The sequence below is a fragment of the Poecilia formosa genome, unplaced genomic scaffold, assembly GCF_000485575.1.
Source record: "Poecilia formosa unplaced genomic scaffold, Poecilia_formosa-5.1.2 Scaffold296, whole genome shotgun sequence".
In the NCBI taxonomy this organism is placed as follows: Eukaryota; Metazoa; Chordata; class Actinopteri; order Cyprinodontiformes; family Poeciliidae; genus Poecilia; species Poecilia formosa.
This window is the reverse complement of record NW_006800235.1, coordinates 618804-641141: the sequence shown is the minus strand read 5'-3', so window position 1 is coordinate 641141 and position 22338 is coordinate 618804.

Here is a 22338-nt window from a genome sequence, read left to right as displayed (position 1 = left end):
ATAATAGGTACATTAAAATATTTAAATTTAATTAAAATCTTATTAATAGCATTTGTCAAATGAATTATTCACATGTCTTTAAAATCAATCTGAAGTATTATTTTCTTTCTTTAAAAAAATACTGTACCTTTACAGCTCCACAAATGTTAAATAAAATATATGTGGAGACGTTGTTACCGCCCCATCAGAGGAAAAGTCTGAAGAGTTTGGCCATGTCATACATGGCCGCCATCAGGGAAAATAGTTTCTCCTGTTTCGTCATTGTTCAACTTTTAAAGGTTCAAAAACACTGGACAAAATATATTTAGTTTGAAGCAATCTTTAATTATTGAAGGTCTAGTTGTGTCAGTAAGCAGAAATAAAAGGACAAGTGTGGATTCTGAGAGTAAAACCCAAATGTTAAGGATGATGGATCACTTTGGAAGGCTGTTGATTTCTCAATCAGCAGCATAAGAACATTAGCTTTAAATCATTGTGTTTTCTTGCCTCGTAGAACCACTTATAGCACAATCAAATAATTTTATTATCATCAGTTATAAAAATGCTATATATATCAAAAATAACTTGAAGAAATTTAACTTTGTAATTTACCAGCGTTGCACTGAAATGTTACTCATATAGTGATCTCAGCAGATGCGTCGTTCCAGCAGGTCTTTGCTATTTGCTGCTGGCTGATCTGAAGGAGCTGAGTGGAATTTTGAACAGAATTGAAAGATTTTTCAAACCTACATGAAAGAATCAAAGCAGCACTCCAGGTTTTGCTGAGGGAATAACATCATAACATGTTGTGAAGCTCAAAAACTTATATTTTTCATAATACTGACCCTTTATTAAATACTTTTTTTGATCATAGCAGCTTTAGGGTCAAAGTGACACTAACTCCTCCTATGTGATAAGCCAAATTAGGTTTGCTTATGTAAATGTGATTTCTTGGTTTTCTATTTTTAATCAATTTGCAAAACACTTCAAAACATATTTGCACATTGTCATGATGGAATGTTTGTGTGTCAAATATTGAAGAATGAAATTAATTTAATACAATTTGAAATATGAAAAATAGATTTCTAATTTTATTCAAATGATCACATATTTGTCACTGTTGGCTGTCAGTGGCAGGAAGGTAAATTTGTACCTGGAGAAAGTAAAGGAGAAAAATATAAAAACCAGTGTATGGAGCAGGTGGTTGAGTAATGGAATATAAAGAACAATACTAATCATGTGTTTAAATGGTAAATAATAATTCATTTTCTACTAGAGGCAAAATAATGTGGGTCATAGGTATGCGTTTGGGCTTATATGATGCCTTGCCAAGCTTTTTATATTAAGTGTTTTTCATATTTAGCAGTTTAGAAAAACCTCTCTCTTTCATCTGTTGTTGGTGTTTGAGGTCAGGGGCTGTTGCTCTACTCTCAGGCCTAATTAACACCGGATAGGTTTAGCCCAAACTCATTTACCTAAAGTACAATCTTCTGGAATTACAGAAAAAATGTGGCCTCTTTAAATCACTCATCTTGGTAAAAAAAACAAAACAAAAAAACCCCCCAAAAAACACAACTCCTTACTCATATTGTGCTTGTGCTTTCAAGTAAATTGTATCCTGAGACAGTGGGCATATGAATTTCTGCTAGAGATGGTGTATCTGGGTTGAGACATCCTGTAGAGAAGAAAATGAAGGTCAGGGAGGCTTGAACACACTTTGTTATTGAGCACAAAAGACTCCTTCCTCCATCCTTGGTTGTGTTTCCCAGGATGAATCTGTAAGATTGTTTATGTTCACACGAAGCGCCAGTGTTGGGTTTGATTACAGATAATGAATCACTTTGCATAGCAAGTGTTTGGAAGTGCAATGGAGAGCTGTTCAGTCTGAGGCAACCTCTTGTTTGTCTAAACAGGAGCACCAAGGCGAAAAAAAGACAGAAAGAGGGATGTAATCAGTCATAAATGAGCAGAAAAGTGGAAAGACTCAAAAGTAAAACAATATCAGCGTTTGAAACCGGAGCGCTGACAGCACACTGCAAAAAGAGGCCCATCAGAGATTCCACTGACTCAGATGACTACAAGATGTGTGATGTGTTTCTGGCAGCCGTGACCCATTTCTGCACTGAAGCAGCAGTGATCAAAAAAAATCTTAGAACAAATGTTTCTGCTTTTTGCTTTTTTCTGGCTCTCTGCAGTTTCGGGCCCTCTGAGCCTTGACTTCCTGTTGGAGGAAATGCCTGGCCCATCGTGCACAGCCTTTACAGACCAACCGGAGTGCCAGCGCACCACACAGAGTCACACTAATGCCCTGAGGGTCCCATCGATCCACCACTTCCCTGAAGTTAATGTAGTAATGCCACTGTGGTTTAGCATTACACTGGAACTAAAATGTTGGTAGAACATTTATTTCTATTTCTGCACAGTTGTCAGGAATGTTGCCTTGCAGCAAGAAGGTCCCAGGATCCAATCCTGGCATGGGGTCTTTCTTCATGGAGTTTGCTTCAGTTACTGTGGTCAGCTCCTACAGTCCTAAAATATCATTGCTAGGTCTCTTGGACTCTTTTGCTACAGGAAGTGATTGTTTTTGGGTACATGGTTGTGTGTATCTGTAAGGCACTGCTGTCAAAACACGTATGAATGTGTTAACTTATGTAAAGTTTGACAAAAAACAGACAATTGGTACCGTAGTATCACTTCAGTTGATTTCACTGACAGTAAAAATGGCCACAGGGTCCATAAAAAGACAAAGTTGATGAGGACAGCAGCAGATTGGAAGCTGTAGCCTCAGTGAATTTGTGGATTTGCAGCACACGCTTTTTNAGTCTCTGTAAGAAAGATTGTACTGGGTCCCAGATCCTCCAGAATTTGTCTGACTTTTGATGAAGATCATGAGTCAACTTTTCAACTAAAACAATATCAGAGATTTGTGAAATCCACATATCAACCGTAGGGGCCTGCGGTGCTGTCCATCTCAGTAATATGCATTTCTTGGCCAGAAATAAGAGGATTACAAGCAAATGTTTAGTATCTGCATTATATAGAATTTCCGAAGTATGATTAAAAAGACAGAAGGAGGGAGTTAGTGGGAACCGTTTACCAAAGATCTCTTGTATCATCAGATGAACTGCTTTCCAGAAAACCTGAATACAATTGCAAGACCAAAACAGATGAATAAATGTGCCCCTATGTATTTTGCATTTACGACAAAGATCTAAAGTATCTGGAAACATCCTCCGAAGTCGAACAGGTGTATAATAAGTTCGGTAGAAAAATTTAAAGTTCTGCTCATGTATAGAAACTGAGGTGCAGTTGGGAAAAACCCCAATACAAATTTCCTCCCAATCTGCTAGATCAAACTTCAGCCCTAGATCATGTTCCCACACCAGCTTCATAGCATCGTAAGCTGAGGAGTCAGAGCCAGATAACAAACTATATATCTTGGAGATAAGTCCTTTTGGAGACTTGGTCATGACAATTATATTTTCTAATTCTGACAATCTTGTGCGTAAGTCTCCTGTTCTCCTGAGAGAGTTCACAAAATGACGGATCTGTAGGTATTTATAAAAATCTCTATTAGAAATATTGAAATTGGCCTTAATTTGTTCAAAGGATTTAACAGAGTCAGAGTCCAGTATATCCATAATAATTGACAGTCCCCTAGATGACCATTCAGACAAACCAATGTTTCTAATCTCCGCTGGTAAATCTGGGTTCAAGGTTAACGACGACCAAGAAGAGAGGGTGGGAGAGATATTAAGATATTTCTTCACATCTCGCCAAGCCAGCAAGGTATTATAAACAATAAAGTTGCTTCTGAGATGGGGTGTTTGGTCTATGCCACTTATAAAGAAAAGAGAATTAAGTTTGCTGGGGGTTTTCTATTTTTAATCAATTTGCAAAACACTTCAAAACATATTTTCACATTGTCATGATGGAATGTTTGTGTGTCAAATTTTGAAGAAAGAAATGAATTTAATACAATTTGAAATGTGAAAAATAGATTTCTAATTTTATTCAAATGATCACATATTTGTCACTGTTGGCTGTCAGTGGCAGGAAGGTAAATTTGTACCTGGAGAAAGTGAAGGAGAAAAATATAAAAACCAGTGTATGGAGCAGGTGGTTGGGTAATGGAATATAAAGAAAAATACTAATCATGTGTTTAAATGGTAAATAATTAATTTTCAACTAGAGGAAAAATAATGTGGGTCATAGGTATGCGTTTGGGCTTATATGATGCCTTGCCAAGCTTTTTATATTAAGTGTTTTTCATATTTAGCAGTTTAGAAAAACCTCTCTCTTTCATCTGTTGTTGGTGTTTGAGGTCAGGGGCTGTTGCTCTACTCTCAGGCCTAATTAACACCGGATAGGTTTAGCCCAAACTCATTTACCTAAAGTACAATCTTCTGGAATTACAGAAAAAATGTGGCCTCTTTAAATCACTCATCTTGGTAAAAAAAACAAAACAAAAAAACCCCCCAAAAAACACAACTCCTTACTCATATTGTGCTTGTGCTTTCAAGTAAATTGTATCCTGAGACAGTGGGCATATGAATTTCTGTTAGAGCTGGTGTATCTGGGTTGAGACATCCTGTAGAGAAGAAAATGAAGGTCAGGGAGGCTTGAACACACTTTGCTATTGAGCACAAAAGACTCCTTCCTCCATCCTTGGTTGTGTTTCCCAGGATGAATCTGTAAGATTGTTTATGTTCACACGAAGCGCCAGTGTTGGGTTTGATTACAGATAATGAATCACTTTGCATAGCAAGTGTTTGGAAGTGCAATGGAGAGCTGTTCAGTCTGAGGCAACCTCTTGTTTGTCTAAACAGGAGCACCAAGGCGAAAAAAAGACAGAAAGAGGGATGTAATCAGTCATAAATGAGCAGAAAAGTGGAAAGACTCAAAAGTAAAACAATATCAGCGTTTGAAACCGGAGCGCTGACAGCACACTGCAAAAAGAGGCCCATCAGAGATTCCACTGACTCAGATGACTACAAGATGTGTGATGTGTTTCTGGCAGCCGTGACCCATTTCTGCACTGAAGCAGCAGTGATCAAAAAAAATCTTAGAACAAATGTTTCTGCTTTTTGCTTTTTTCTGGCTCTCTGCAGTTTCGGGCCCTCTGAGCCTTGACTTCCTGTTGGAGGAAATGCCTGGCCCATCGTGCACAGCCTTTACAGACCAACCGGAGTGCCAGCGCACCACACAGAGTCACACTAATGCCCTGAGGGTCCCATCGATCCACCACTTCCCTGAAGTTAATGTAGTAATGCCACTGTGGTTTAGCATTACACTGGAACTAAAATGTTGGTAGAACATTTATTTCTATTTCTGCACAGTTGTCAGGAATGTTGCCTTGCAGCAAGAAGGTCCCAGGATCCAATCCTGGCATGGGGTCTTTCTTCATGGAGTTTGCTTCAGTTACTGTGGTCAGCTCCTACAGTCCTAAAATATCATTGCTAGGTCTCTTGGACTCTTTTGCTACAGGAAGTGATTGTTTTTGGGTACATGGTTGTGTGTATCTGTAAGGGACTGCTGTCAAAACACGTATGAATGTGTTAACTTATGTAAAGTTTGACAAAAAACAGACAATTGGTACCGTAGTATCGCTTCACTTGATTTCACTGACAGTAAAAATGGCCACAGGGTCCATAAAAAGACAAAGTTGATGAGGACAGCAGCAGATTGGAAGCTGTAGTCTCAGTGAATTTGTGGATTTGCAGCACACGCTTTTTTACAAGGTAAGAAGACTAACATTGATACTTAATAAGTAGGATAAGTAAGTAAGTATTACATTGGGGCGTAGTTACACATCTAATCATTAGTAACTATGAAGAAAATATCCCACCATCATGTGTCCTACCTTATACGAAACTAGTCTCCTCCGGTGTAAGAGGAAATGCCATTTATGACATAGTGATATAAATCATGTGGCGTGAGTTCAGTCGATGAGTTGATCCAGTCAATAGGAGGGAGGAGGAATGGGTCGGTTTCTTTTGGAAACACAGCTGTGTGTGAGTCCCAGCTAGGTGAGCTACTTACACAGAATAATTAGCTCGACTTCAACAAGTCGAAGCCATGGCTAGACTGGCAAAAACAACCTGAGAAAACAATTTCACATTCAATACCCCATTCCATACTACCTTTTCTCACTGACGACATTTGTCATGATGCCTCAACATGATTAGATGATTAGTTCTTTTGAACTATGTCAATACAGGATGAACTCCACTGACCGCTGGATATAGACACCAGCCACTCTGCAAAGCTAGATAAAGCTTCAATGAATTATTTTCCGGCTTCATCTGTCATTGGTTGAAGAATAAATATTTCAGTTTTGCTCCTCATGAATCCTGGGATAGGGTTGAACTGTTCTGAGGAAAAAAACAGCCTATTTTTTGGAACATTTGGAGGAACATTGGACTTTGTACAACCTTTCTCTTATCACTGTGACATAATCGGTCTTCAAATTAGAACACACAGAGTCCTTAGCTGTGTTTCCATTGGCCATATAATTGCACAATATGAAATTTGAAAAATAAATTTGCTTAATGGAAACATGGCAATTTTGAAAAAGCAAAACAACAAAAAAAAACTCACTTTTTGATAAAAAGTTTTGGTACTAGGACGAAGTGGTTTTTGGCTGCATCCAAATTGGTTTACTTTGCAAAACTGCAAAGGAAACTTTATTTTTCTTTCATCACACATTTCACATGATCAACAGCTGGATGTTTCCACTGCCGCAAACCAATGAAGAAGAAGACAGGAAGTAGTTAGAGGATCATGGTGCAGCATGTTTTAAAAACATAATCATGTGTGACTTTCTGATTTGGTGGAAACAATGCTATTGTGAAATTGTGTTTTGGAAATGAAGCTACAGTCTGGTGCAAATTTGTAATTCTAAGAAAATATATAAAGGCTTTGAGATTGGGTTCATAAATACAAGACTGTCTCTGGATATAACATGAATTTAATATTCTCTTGTGCTGTTTCAGAGAAGCATTAATTACTCACATGTTCCAGAATTCAAATTATAACACATTTGATAAATGTTAAAACTTCAGGATTTAATGGAACCTTTAACTATAAGTCAGAGTATATTACACTGTCAGCTTGTCAGTAGTAGAATTTATGAACTAGAACATGCTTCTTTGTTTAGTGAGGAGCTGTAACATGTCAGCCTTATAAACTTCCCTCTGACACGCGCCGTGTCAGATCTAACTCCGGCTGTAGTTAATGTAGCCTGGAGGCTTTAGCCTGGAGCAGAGAGGAGGCAGGCTGCAGTGGTCAGATTAACTCATGTCTCCACACCCCCAGATATTTCACAAACTTGTAGTCATTAGCCTCAACCAGCATTTTTATCACACTTGGCACATCTCAATTGGCTTTATTCATGTTTTTTTGAAAATCTGAAGCAGCAGTGAAAATACCTAGCTGTAGGCATAATGTCTGACCACCGGGGCAAGAAAAAACACTTCTGGGGAAACATGTTGCCTTCAGGGTAGTTTTTATTAATAACAACCACATGTGTTGTTGAGACTAAATTAATATGTCAGAGAATTAGCAGCTAGAAGATAATATGTTTGATATTCCCTGTTTGCAAAGTTTATGGAGGAGTTGCAACCAATTCCAGCTTCAAATAAGACAGGATGGGGAATATCTGGAGCAGGTCACCCGTCTGTCTGAGTGTCTGTGACTCACAGAGGCAAGATTAGAGATCTTAGATGACCTAACTTTAACGTTTTTGTGCAATAGAAGGACACTAGATTACCCAGAAAAACACAGCACACACACACACACACACACACACACACACACACACACACACACACACACACACACACACACACACACACACACAGAGGAAGAATGACATTTCCAAGGTTTGATTGGTTGATGAACTTAGCACTACCTGAACAGAACAAACCAAACTTCCCAGAGAACAGAAGACAAGAAACAACAAAGAAACTCCACAAAATGAGTTTATTATGTAAAGACCCTAATTCTGCTAACACTGCTAACATTTGTAAATGAATGGTAAATTACTACTGATGCTAATGGAGTATATTTTAACAACAGTTCAACAGTCTTTAGTAAAAATCTACATAGACTGACGAAATCTTTATTCTAGAGGAACAGAAATTATTCACAACACATTTTTTGGGAAAGCACTCTATTAGTGAAAATGCAACATGGACATTTTCAACGTCTTTCTTGTCTTCAGGACTGAGCTAGATAAGACAAGCATAAAAATGACAAAGTACATGCCAGTCAGACCTAGAGAATGTGATCTGCTGTAAACTGATAACAGAATAAATCAATAAATACAGCGCTGATGAATAAAAGAAGTTTTGCTTTTTAAAATATGAACCTTTCAGCAATTTGTGAAAATGAAAAAATTTGGATTTTCAGAAATTCTGCGAAAATCTTGTCTTGTTCAGGTAACAATTTTGTTTATCTTGTTAGCAGAAAATATCACAACAGACCTTGTAGTGTTTACTTCAAGTGCTTTAAATAACTTATTGTTTGAGATTCAGTTTACTTAGTTTATTGTTTAGTTCATTTATCTACAGAAAAGATGATGACTACTCAGGTACTGTCCACAGCCCACGCTTAAGAAGTAAATAATAAAAACAGAAGGTAAAATGATCAAACTACAGGTAGTTTTCATCTCTGCTTCAGAGTCAGTATTGTTCCATTACTGGTTCTGCTATTTTGTTGTGACCAATGAACCTTTTTTGGTTTATTTCTAAATGATGATCCTGCTCTTCACAAAGACCACCCAATGGGAGGGAAAGAAATGGCATCTGAATCATCAATTCCACACAGCAATTTTCAGACATCTGTAAAATTAAGACTGTTAACCAGCTTTTATCTCCAAACTGCAGCCGACCTCTCCAGCGTTCCTTTTGCGCCAACTGTCCTACTTCGCTCAGGTTTGATGGAAGCATTATCCTGACTGCAAGTAATCAGAACAGTCCACAGTTTTGCGGTCGTCCATTCTTCGATGCTTTTAGATGCGTACTTTGGTTGATTATGTTGTTGGAGGAGCTGTGACCTGCAGACCCTCTTAGAAAAGCAAGCCTGGAACACAGCTGTGGGGCCTTCTTGTCTCACACCAGGGTTGCTGCTTCTCTTTGAAAGCTTTTAGGGCTTTTTTCTTGTATGAAAACAGAACTGTTATGACTTGATGTGACAAAAGGCTCTAATTTTGTCTCATCAGTTGAAAGGACAATGTCTCAGAAGAGATCCAGCTTGTCACTCTGTATTTTGGTAAACTTATGTCAAGCTTTCTTTTCCATTTGTCTCAGTGCGTATGGTGAGGATGTTCTGAAAGTTTTTTATTGCTTGTAGCTGTAAGTGGTACCAGTTGTCAGAGTTGTCTATAATGAAGTAACACTTTTATACCATGGTCCCGGATGCCAACCTTAGTCTGTTTTAAGCACTTTATTTGCACTGTATTTTGGTTACCTTGTTGTTGATGTTTCTGCAGTAGCTGCATAGCTATCTGAATGACAGCTGATTGTTTATAAGAGGATTTTTATAATTTTTCTTTTGTCATAGTCAGAACTCAGGGGTCAGTTTACTCCTGGATTTTTCTGTGGAACAGCGCAAATTCAATCTGGAAGACTCTTTAGTCTCACCTGCCTCATCAATCAGCGCCTCCCTCTCATCACCCTGGACCTATTGGCGCTGGATCAAGCCACGTCATATCCAATCATCAATCAAGCTCCAGTTGATAAGGACCTTCATCCATGGCCTCCTCCGCCTACCAGCTGCAATAAACCCACCTCCACCCCATCTCCACCTTTTGCTCCTGGCTCTTCAGGCACACATCCTTCTTTGACCTCCATCACCAGTACAGGCCCCGGGGGGATTACACTCCTATGCAGCATCAGGAATGTTGGTAACACTTTATTTGAAGGGGTGTGCATAAGACTGACATGACACTGTCAAAAACATGACATAACATCTGGCATGAACATAAAGGAGTCTTTAAGAATGTTTATGACTGTTGTCATGAAGTGTCATTCAGTAAACAATGACACTTTTAATGCAATGTTGCTCTAAAAGTTGCACTAAAAGTCCATTAAAAGTGCCAACTTTGCATGATTTTTAAAATAATGACAATTTAATGCAAAGTTGGCATTTTTAATGGACTTTTAATTCAACTTTGCATTAAAAGAGTCATTATTTACCGAATGACACTTCATGACAACAGTCATAAACATTCATAAAGAGTCCTTCATGTTCCTAATAGATGTTATGTCATGTTTATGACAGTGTCATGTCAGTCTTATGCACACCCCTTCAAATAAAGTGTTACCGAAATGTTTATCGAGCTTATCGAAGTTCCAGCTCGACGTCCTCGGCCGGGGCGTGGACGCCAAAGGACTTCAATGTTTATCTGTCATTAATCTTTTTTAATCAATTTCTTTCTCTGTCTGAGTCTCTCCAGATTGAAGTTGCCTACTCACAGATATTGTTGCAGAGTAGGGTAAATGAAGTAAATGCAGCTTGGAAAGATGAAGTAACTAGGCACAATGCCACTTGACACGCTACTGGCTGGTGTTTCCAAAGCAACCAATCCAGGAGCACCATGTCTTCCCTTGATGCCGATAGGCTGAACCCCCCCAAGAGCGGACATAAGGATGACCGAAAGTGTTAGCTTCTGCAGTTGTGCTAAGACGGTTTCCACTGTTCATATTAATGCATGTTAAGGTAAATTTGTTTTTTGAACTATTAAAATAAGAAGCTGTAGGTGTTTCTGGAGGAGGACTGAAGTATTCCCAGATTTCAGTTATTAGTGGGAGGCTGTGGTCTCTAAATCTTGTGAATACCTTTGGTCCACTGTAGTTTTTCTACCATGTTTTGCACAAATAGAGATGTATTTCACTCATTCTTCAGAGATTCTCTCTGACTATGACTGGACCTCAGTTTCTACAGGTTTTTTTCTTCCACTAAATTGTCTTGAGTTTACAATCAGCTCTGACTAACTTGTCTGTCCTGTGTCAGGATGGTGTTTTCATCGTGGTGTACAATGCACCATGCCACTGTCATGTCAGGTAAAACTTTCATCTTGAGCTCATCTGACTAGAAAACATTCATCAACCCTGTTTTCCCCACGACTTGTGATGACCTGCAACAAAGACTTCTTATACAAGAGTTATCAGTTGATGTCACAAGAATACATTAATCTAACTATTTAAACTAGTTACAATTATTTTGATAAAGTTATTTCCAAGTCACAGCCTGCTCAGATCACCTCTGGAGCAGGCAGCTTCACAGCATCCGCAGCTGTCAGAGGTTTTATTGTTCGTGCAGCGTCTCTGTACATTGCACTACCTCCAAGTCAGCCTGCTGCTCTTTACATTTTTATTTTAGTTTACCACCTGCCTTGATGACTGCAGCTACACCTTCATTTTCCCACTAATTATGATCAAAATAGGAAGAAATGATCATATTTCATTTGTCCTTTTGAACTCAGTTTTTACAGTTTTAGAACAACCTTCCTTACCAAGGATAGTTTGTCTAACTTAAGGGAACTTGACATATCTCGTTTAGAGGTGAGGATTTTGCCGTGAACAAAATAGCTTTAATAATTCTAGGAAATAACATCCAACCGCTGAAGTTTGGACTGTTTTTCTCGTCATCTATTCACTCACCTGCATGTAACGGGTTGGGGTCATTAACACGTCTCCCCTTTACTAATGCTAATTTGGTAGCATAACTTATTTCATCATGCTGTGATAAACAGTTGTAGTACGCTGGTAACATTCTGGATAATGTTAAAGCAGTAAGATAAATGTGGGTAACCGTGGCAACCAGTGACAGTTTAAAGGCCGACCGGCTCTTTCTGCAGTCAAGCTGCGTGCGCACCCACCGCGTTCCCTAACACACAGAGTGAATGGACAGGAATGACTCGGTTGGTTTGCAGTTGTGTGACATTCTTAAAACTAAAACAAAGTAGGAACATATGTTGTTCAGTTTGGTATGAACACAGTCGTAGCACACCACAGATGACTACAGTCAGAACCTCCGAATCCAGACACACAGAATCACACCTCCAAGTGAATCTGAGGACACAGAGAGCAGCACAGCAACTCATGGGACCAGTACCTTTTAGTTGAGTCTGCGTTCAAGTGCTCTGTTGTTCAGGATTACATTTGCTTGCATCATCGGGGTTGTCAAATTGATGAAGTTGCTTTGTTAATATGCAGAGTTCTCATCTATTTGCATGGGTTTTCTCAAGTTCAGAGCACTAAGGAGTTTTGGCTATTAGGATTGTTTTTGTGGAAATGCCGAAATGTTCTCAGTGATTTATCTTAGCATGCATAAGAGAATAATTCACCTTTAATGCTTAGAGGAAAAAGGCTTTTGTTCACATTTGTTGAGTATGTGTCTACGAGAGTAGAACATAATATAAGCGAATGATTGTTGTTTTCTAACATAAAAATAATAAAGATTTGCTTTCCATTTTTCCTAGCTGTCTTCTTAATCTCTAGAGACAATTCTCCTTTCGGGCTTCTGATACAGAAGTCATAATGAAGTTAAGTGCCTCACGAAACAAATAATTCATACATTTTTCATCACGCTTTATTTTGCTGGTGTCCAAAGAGAGTAAAAGCTGCCACAATTACTCATTAATGGGCCTGGTCATAAAGAGCTTTGTCTCTTTGTTCCAGTCAGTGTGAACAAAGAGACACTGCTGAGGTTTCCTTAACACGTTCTGGAGTGATTTCTGTGGTTGCAGCAAAGCATCAGACTGCTGATGCACTAAGATGTTCATTAACCCTCTCATGAAGCCACTTCCTGGACTAAAACATACATCAACCCCCCTTTAGAAGATGTGGGAAGAAAAGTACATCTTCTTTTTGAAAGCATTTTCCAAACAGTCAGGTTTTAATGTGAGAAGGTTTTTTTGTTGTGGGCTTGTAAAGGTCAGCGAAGCAAACTGCTGAGAACCGTTGGTTCTGTTCTGTGCTTGATTCGTCACGCTCATTGAATATATTTTTTCTGTATCTCAAACATGCACACACACACACACGCACACACACCACACACGCACACACACACACACACACACACACACACACATTCAGATGAATATTCCACAGACTCTCACACAGCCCCAGGTGTTGAACATGTTGAATTTTGACGCTATTTTAGTCATTGAACATGATGGTCCCAGCTGTCGAACTTCCCTCTGGATACACACTCACACACACACGCACACACAGTCCCAAAGCAAGCCTCTATTCAGCTGTAGAAACTATATACATTTAAATCCTTCCCGTTTTTCTGGCCACTAAGTTCTGTTTTTTGTCTTCTGTAGTTTTGAGGCAATCAAAGGCTGAGCTGCATTTCTATTAACTTGTTTAGTTGGAGATTTTTACATTCTGCTTTTGTCTACAATTATTATTTTTTTCTCCAATTCCAGTTTTCTTTTGAACTCACAGACAAAGAGGGTAATCAGTTAGCATACACTTATCAGTGCAAGTGTTGAATTAAAGTTGGGATCCATTTCAACCATTGTTTCTCCAGACTGGACTGATCATGCAAAGCATAACATTTCCATAAGCACAATTCATGTCAAATACAAACTTGGATGCACAAGTTTAATGTATTTCTTTTAACAACACATGGTCTAAATTATGTATATTGGCTTGAAGAAATAGCCTACAGGCAAGCAGTAGATTTTGTTCATATGTCCCACAGAATAATTCAGAAGACAGATTTTTAGTGGGTGCTCACTGCTAGCTAAACAGTTAGTTGCAGTAATGCTAAATCACTATAACAACATTGGTATTCAGCAGAAGCTAAAATGCTAAATCTAGCTGTGTTGATACCCACTATGTGTCGAGAACAAAATGTGTTAGAACATTTTATAAAACCCTCAGAACAGTGAAATTTGTTACTGCAAACCTACCCGTATGGTAATCAGGAAGTGGTTCTTTGGAACAGACCTTTCACTCTAGTTTCAGTTTAATAGTTGTTGAGTTTTGTTGTGAACTCTGTAGGACTTCCATCAGATAACACATGGGACATCAGAATATTTTAAACTTGTATTCATTCTGGGTTTAGAATAAGTCATTGGCTGCATTGCATCATGGGTGGAGAACATGAGGAGAGGAAATGGAATTGCTATGTAAACAGTCCTTGTCCACTTCAAAATAAGAGCATGAATCTGAACGTCTAACTAACCAAACCTTCAACACACATCAAACTTTATGACTAAAAGTTTACGAAACACCCCAGAAAATTAGTTCTTAATAATTTATCCAGAAAAAAATATTTAGGGGAAGCTAAGTGCACTAAATGCTTTCAGAGTCACCAAAAATATCACAAGAAACCCTAACAAAAAATTAGCTCTGTTATTTGTGCATTAGCAGAAGTGTGCCCACCACTGCCCAACGTTTACATTATGTAGGATAGTTCAGCATTTAAACAGTTGTTTTCCTGCCATGGACTTTAGTTTCAAAGATGTACTATTATTTCCCAAAAGAGCTGAGCTCAGCATCTTCCCAGAATCTCAGTCTTTGCCTGTTCATTTCATTCCAAAGTTATGTTTTTGGAGACCATTTCTATGTCTGCCAAATTAACCAGACTATGCTGATGCTGGAGCTGATGGCTTCAGCATCAGCATAGTCTGGTTAATTCTCTTGTGGAAGTCAAAGTGTGGCTCTTTTTGTAAGATTTTGTAATGTGCAGAACTGAAACCTTTGTTGCCTCCTAATTTGTCAAAGATATGAGGTAAATCACACAAAAAGGTCATATTTCAGCCAACTCTTTCTGAATAAATACAGCTTTGAGAACAGCTCTTTGGTATGTTTTGCAGCTTTACAGTTAACTATTCCTTATGCTGGTAAACTAAAGGTTGTAATATGGTGCTATACTCCTTGCCTGTATGAGTGGATATTGAAAAATGGAAGTGTCATAGTTTAGTGCTATCAAGAATAACAGTGACAATGACAGCTGGTTTTCAGCCAGTAACAGCAAAATCATGCTGTCCATCAATCTAGATTCAAGATTGTGTCCTTGACATGAAGTACCACTGCTCAGATTTAGAGTGAATGAGTCAACATTTTTGAAACAGCCTTGAATTTTCTTTCTGTTGCTCATTTCTTCTTTGTTGCTCATCATCTCCTTAGAATAAATCTGATACAATTTCCTTTTCACTACAAGACTACTTTCTTTTTCTTAAACTTTTGAGTTCACTTCTTCGGAGATGCATTTAGGTTTTGTTTTATTGGATTTCTTGTCATACAGATCTTTTGATGGTATGCCTTGCAGTTCATTAAGGCTGTTTTCTATCAGGTCCCCTTCAATGATCTGTGTACATTTTTGCAGTCTCTCAGCTTATTTCACACAACAAAGAATGTGTGGTTTGTGTCTGATATATGGTAATTGTAAAGCATTGGCCTGCCAATAGCAACGCTAGCTGCTTCAGATTTATTTAAGTAAAATATTATACAATATTGCTAAAATTATTCCTATCAAAATAATTGGAATCAGGGGTTCAATTGACTTCCAAGGTCAAAGATGTATGAAGTCAATGGAGGCTGGGTCACTCTCAGGTCTTCAGAGAACATGGGTGGTACTGCTGATGTGAAAGTTCTTTGCTACTTAATATTTCACTGCCTTCTATAAATGATGTAGAAATTACTAAAAATGTCAGCAACTCAGTCAAAAAGTGGTAGGCCATTTAAAGCAACAGAGTGGAGTGAATAAACGTGTTCTCCATGGTGACCAGTCATGTGTTCTGTCTGACAATCCCAAGAGAACGCTCACATGCTTACCCACCCATGCTGTGGCGGGAGCCTGGACTCTTAAAGCTTAAGCATATCAAGACATTCTGGACAATTCTATACTCCCAACCTTGTGGCAACAATTTGTGGATGGTCAATTCCTGTTCCAACATGAATTGGACCACCAGCATACAGAACTCACCCATGAAAACATGGCTGAGCAAGTTGTAGAAGAACTTGAATGGACCTGTTCTGTTCTCAAACCAACACAATGCTTAGGGATGAATTAGTGCAGAGACTGTAAGGCAGGCCATCTTGTCCAACATCAGTGTCTGACCTAACAAATGTGCATGTAAACAATAATCTGAAATGTTTTTAAATAAACTTTTACATCTTATTGAAAGTGTTGCAGCTTCAAAGAGTGGGCTGATATTATGATCAAATCCTGTGGATTATTACAATCATATGTCTGTGAAATAATTTAACTTTTGAACTTTTTTTTTGCAAGACAGAGACCAAGAATAATAAAATAAGTTCATGGGGAATGTGAAAAGTTTGTGCTAATCTCCTTACCTAAAACACTTGATTCATATAAAAGTTCACGAAAGTGAGTGAAGACATATGATCTGGTACTTCAGTCAATGTAATAAACAGGCAGACACGTATGTTCTGATGTCAAGTCTTACAGATTTATTCAAACTGACTAGATTCACTAGCTCTATTATAGTAACAGGGACATTTGTGTACAATTTTGATGATATTCCCTAACAAACCAAAAAACTGGTAAATATTTGACAGATTTTGAGACATTTCTATTTCACAAAATTAGAAAATAATGCTATTTTTTTATGCATAATTTACTTGACAAGAACTATGTACAACGGCATGAACAAGAGGACAAATGATGTTAGCGTGCGGCTCATTTACTAGCTAAAATAGGAGTACATGATACAAAAACGGCCTCATTCAACTGAGGATTCGCTACAAAAATACATCTAATAACAGCTTTGATCTTTTCTAATGTACACAGTTCATCACGTAATAAATAAGACCCATGTTCAGAGAGAACATTAGTTTTCTAAAACATCTTCTGGTGTGCATTCCATTCTTGTTCATGCACGTTTTCCTGCGCTCCGAACCTCAAGAAGTTTTTGAACCAACACGGTTCGTGAGCCGCTCTGCCGGGTGGCGCCCTGCCCTGTGAGAAGGCGGGTTCCTGTGTGACGGCCTGTGGTGGGGAAGGCAGACTGGACACCAAACAGCAGCGCGCGCCCGCAATTCTGCACCTCGTCTTATTTTATCAAGCGCGAGCAGCGTCCCCACACACTGCCGGATGAATTTTAATGCGCATTATTGTTTGCTTTGTTTGTTTGCACCAGAATAATCTATAGTCGGTGAGACGGATAGTTGCTACCGCTGATGCCCCAAAGCAATCTTTGCCAGATGTTCGACTTGAGAGGAGTGGGAGAAAATGTCAGAGGATGGGAGGGGAGAAAAAGAAAAAGTGAAAAGAAAAAGAAAAAGTGGACAGAAGTGTGGGAGTAACTGCGTTTCCTTCAGCTGTCAACATGCAGCAATGTACACAGATCATTGAAGGAGACCTGATAGAAAACAGCCTTAATGAAATGCAAGGCACAACATCAAAAACAAGCTCCTTCATGACATATAGCAGAGATAATTGTCATTAAAATGATGTTTCAGTGAAAACAAGATTGGCAGCATATTTATTCACATAAGATTTGAACAACACTGCTTAAGACTAACTAAAAGCAGCGAGCTGCATTTGACAAATGGCTGTTTTACGGTATGATTACCTGACAATCAAATCTTGACATCTCCGTGCGTTTCATGGCCGCCCTGAGTGGCTCTGGGACGCCGGGCTGACATCGAACAGGTCACGTGACGAGCCGAATCAATTACTGCACGTTTCAGCCTAAACTCTCCCGTCACTTCGGGATATTTTAAACTGACTAAGATGGCAGAAAATCAACTGTGTGAAAAGCAGAGTATAAAGGTCAAACGCCTGAGCGGTTTATCAGATCAAAGCCTCTTAACTGCACTTCACATTTTTGACCTGCTGAAAACATGACTGGGTGAGGAATGAGTGGTAACCATGGTTTCCAGACTACAGGTAGCGCTGGTCGTACCGGCTTCAGATGCATTCAGGGGTACAGAAGTGACATATTTTTTAGTGATATATTTTTTAAATCCAGTGTAAGCTGAAACAGTCCACAGTGAACAGAGAACAATTGCTAGTGTCAACTTATTTCCCCATAAAGTAGGAACATGGATCTGGGAATGACGCCAAATCCAAATAAACCCAGTACCAGCTGCTAGTCAGAAGTCAGATTATAATTGCTGTGCTCAGACAAGACTGCTACTATTAGCAATAGCTAATAACACCGTATTTCTTTGCAGTTTGGGAATGTGCTCATTAGAGGATGCATTATAGTACTGAATGTGTGTGGAAAATGTAAAGAGACACAAGAAAAGTTTAAATAAACTGATTTTAAGGTTCATTTTGCTGAAGAACCTTAATTTTTCCACTTGGAATTTCAGATTCAAACTTTTGTTTTTTTATTGGTTTTACTTTGGACTCACAAATATTGACATCTGAGTAAAATACAAAATCTGAAACTGGCTAAGATATTTTCTTTCTTTTCATCTTTTTGAAACAACATACCAACTGAAATATTTTGTCTTGTATTGTATTAAGACTTTGGTCTCCATAGTGCTTCTTGGCATTCGCTGAAGTGTCATAAAGCATTGTAGAACCTCAGATGTGTCGTGGATTTCTACTGTCAGTCTGCAGAAAAATAATAAAGTTTGTCTGACTGTATAACTAGGAGCGTCATGGTGACGCAGTTGGTAGCACTGTTGCCTTGCAGTAGGAAGATCCTGGGTTCAAATCCCAGTCTGAGATCTTTCTGCATGGAGCTTGCATGTTTTCCCTGGACATGGTGGGTTCTCTGGCTTCCTTCTGGGCTGTGGGAGAATAATCTCTTAATTTGTTTCTCTAAACTGAGGTGTGAGTGTGTGTACATGGTTGTCCATTCTGTGGTGGACTGGTGTACCCTGCCTCTCACCCAGCGACCACTGGAGACACAAGCCCCTTCAGAACCCTGCAAGGATGAGTGGCTATAGACAACAGATGGATGACTAACATGTTTTGGCAATGACAAAATACCTGGGGTCAAATATCTGACTTAGTTATGGTTATTATCTCATTTCATTGTGGTAACTATAACACAGTTTATTCTTTAGTGAAACTGTAAATGTTGCACCATCCAGAGTTCAGCCACAAATATGTAAACATGCAGGCCGTTTATTCCAGACTTTACATTTTACAGATTTACTGCACTTTGAGCTGTCTTGTTGCTGAAAAAGTTCTTTATAAATACATTTTTTTCTTCTAAAGTCATAAAGGAAACAGTTCCATGGTGTGCATGACCTCTGGCTCACCTCAGCTGAAAATTGAGTGGCTCCACGTAACATTTTTACATATGTATGCAGTTTTGATCTTTTTACGTTTACCATGAATATTTTGACAGATATATTGATTCAGAGAACTCGAGCCCATCGATCATCCTGCAGGTTAACATAGATTCAGCTAGCGAGTGCGACGTTGTCCCCACATTCCTTCACCATCTAGTGAGAAAATCAAACCGAAGCCACCAGAATAACAAACTTGACTCCCGATTTATTGTCTCTTCACTCGTTACCGGCTGCTTTTAGAATTCATTTAACATTTATAACTTTGCCTGGTCAATGCCTCAGATTATTTCGGACCCATTGACGCCTTACAATTAAGCTCTGACCTTGAGGTCCTCCAACCAGAGATGATTAATAGCTTCTCACAACTGATTTAAATCCTGCGGGGATCGTTTCTTTCAAGCTGTTGCATCTCATCTGTGGAAGGAGCTTCTCAGGTTTTTATCTCGTATTGACTGTGTTGGTTTGTTTAAACAGCAACTCAAGGGAAAAGCCTTCAGCAATTTTTGTTTCTGATTTTTTTTAATTATTTTTCCCTCCCCCCATTGTATTTCACTGTAAAGCAGTTTGTAATTTTAATGAGAAATAAAAGCACCAGTCAGATTTATTGGCATCCCTGTAGCACTCATAATAAAAGATGTAGAAAAAATTAAAATTAAAAAAGACTTAATGCTCTAACGGGAGATGGAAACACATTTGCAGAGTAAGTCAACATTCCCATCCACTGATATGCCTCTACCTTACCAGAGCCATAAAACTTTACAAACCTCCAGCTCGTTGGGGATTCTCTCCATGTTCCTGAGCTGTGTGGTCCATGCTACTTCCTGTTTATTACAGTCATGCGTAACGTCATCATCTGACCAAATTACGGTTTGCGTAGCCAGGATGATTCACTCCAAACTAGTAAAATAAAACCCCTATTAAAAACCCCTTTTTATTATTTTTTTGTGACATTTTAAAATTTCCCAGAGCATTTGGTAGAGAGCCAGGCCCATAACATCATACATCCTCTACCATACTTCACTGTAGACATGATGTGTTTTCACACACATCATGTCTGCTCCCTGTGGCTCCTCATTCAGTGACTGAAAGAAATAGGCCTATGAGTAATGTCACATTTTTGGTATTTTAAAAGTTGTGAGCTGGTGTGAATTTTATACTGTTTTTATTTGCATCACAGGTAATTTGGAGAGAATGAGGATGAAGACAATCTGAGTCTGATCCCAATGTATGATGAATCAACTAACCAACTGCCCATCAGTAAGAACTTTTTTAGTTTGATGTACATAGACTGTATCCATAAAAACTTTCTCTAAATCTGCTTAAACCTCCCAACTCTTGCATTTGGGATGAGGTTTACATTACAGAGGTTGCATTTTTATTCAGCAGCGCTGGACTAGATCATTACTGCTAATTCCAGTTACATTGCTATTTCAATTTATAATAACACCTTGCACTTGATATTCAAAGAGAAAGCAGCATATTTCTAAAATGAAATGCCAAAGTAGCCCCTCTCTGTCTGATTTTATTCAATATTAGCGAAGAATGATAGTGTGTTGCCCTGCAGAGAAAGTCTTTTATGCTTGTGCCTCTAACAGACCTGGATAATGTGGCTGAAAGATGAATTACTCTTGGATATGTTCAATTGGACTCAGAGTTGGGTGGGTGGGTGGTCAGTGCATGCTCCACAGTTTCTGCCCGAGGCTTTGACACGGAAGTAACAGCAGCAAATACATGGCAGAAAAAGAAGCCTGTAACATCAGAGGCTTTCCAACAACAACAGAGACAGAGTTCACGCTGTTTCCAGCCGCCAGCTAAATCTGTTTGTCAGCTTTTTTGATGTTTGAAGCAATAGGTCAACTTGGAAAAGGTTCAGTAAAATCAAGGTGAAAGGGGTTGTGTTGCCACCAACAGTTGTCATAAAAAGTTTTGAGAGTGTCACAGATGTGTTATACAAACTTTGGAGCTTCAATTTTTGTGGTTGAAATTTGAATTGTTCTGCAATTTAATCCCCATCTTCGCTGTCTAATAAAAGGCCTCAGTGGGCTCAGCTTTATTGTATATGCAAAATCTATAGAAATTTAATGACTTGCTCTAATTGTAACTTCAATCCTTTTTAGTGTGTTGAGATCTGCTGTAAACATATAATAATGTTACAATAAAGAATGAATGTCATAATAAAGACCTCTAATTATGTGCTCTGTTTCTGAACACTGTCTCCTTTCCTTCTCATCTTTTCACTGGTTCCCGTCTTTAGTCTCTGACATCCCACTTAAAACTCCTGCAAAATTCACCACTAGCTCGAATCTATCTGCATCTCAAACTGCAGGCAGGTCACCACTTAGTTCTGGTCAAATCTAGGGAATGTTTTTGATATTCATAACCCTTGAACCTTTTCACATTTTGTCATATTGTAATAACTTAACAGAGCAGCTGTGGTTTATAGAGAGATTACATTACAAACAATTGGACGCTACAATGAGTGACTTCCAAAGAGAATACTCACATTATTTGTAAAAATGTCACAATTATCCACTTTGTGTTGGCCTATTACATGATATTCAGAAAAAATACTTTGAAGTTTAATGTGAGAACAAGTTATAGTGTAGAAATACTGCTTCTAGCCACTGTATTTCTTTGTAAACGAAGCCCAAGAGTGTGTTGCTCATATTTGTATTGGTTCCTTTGTCCCCTATAGGAGCAGAAAACCTTTTGCCTGTCATGCTTTCTGTAAGTTCTCATAAAGAACTCGGAATAATTGCCCTTCCATTTCCTGCTTCACTTCTTAGTGGCTAGGATTCACATTTCATCTGCCTATTACTATTCTAACTGTACAGCTCTTCACTGATTTAACATATTCAGCACAGCCTGGCGGAGTGGTCAATTTAAAAAAAAACTCTTACAGCAGAAGCAGAGATATCATCTCTAATATCAAATGCATTTTCTTCTTCATCTGACTTTGGCACAAAAACCACCCCTGATGCAATTTGAGCATAGATGTGTCAGTGAAAGATAGCGGTATGTTACGGAAGTGCTGGTAATATTATCATCAAGCCAAATCATTTTCATGCAAAGCTCAGGTCTTTTTTTTCTCCAGATTTGTAGTTTTCAGTCTTAA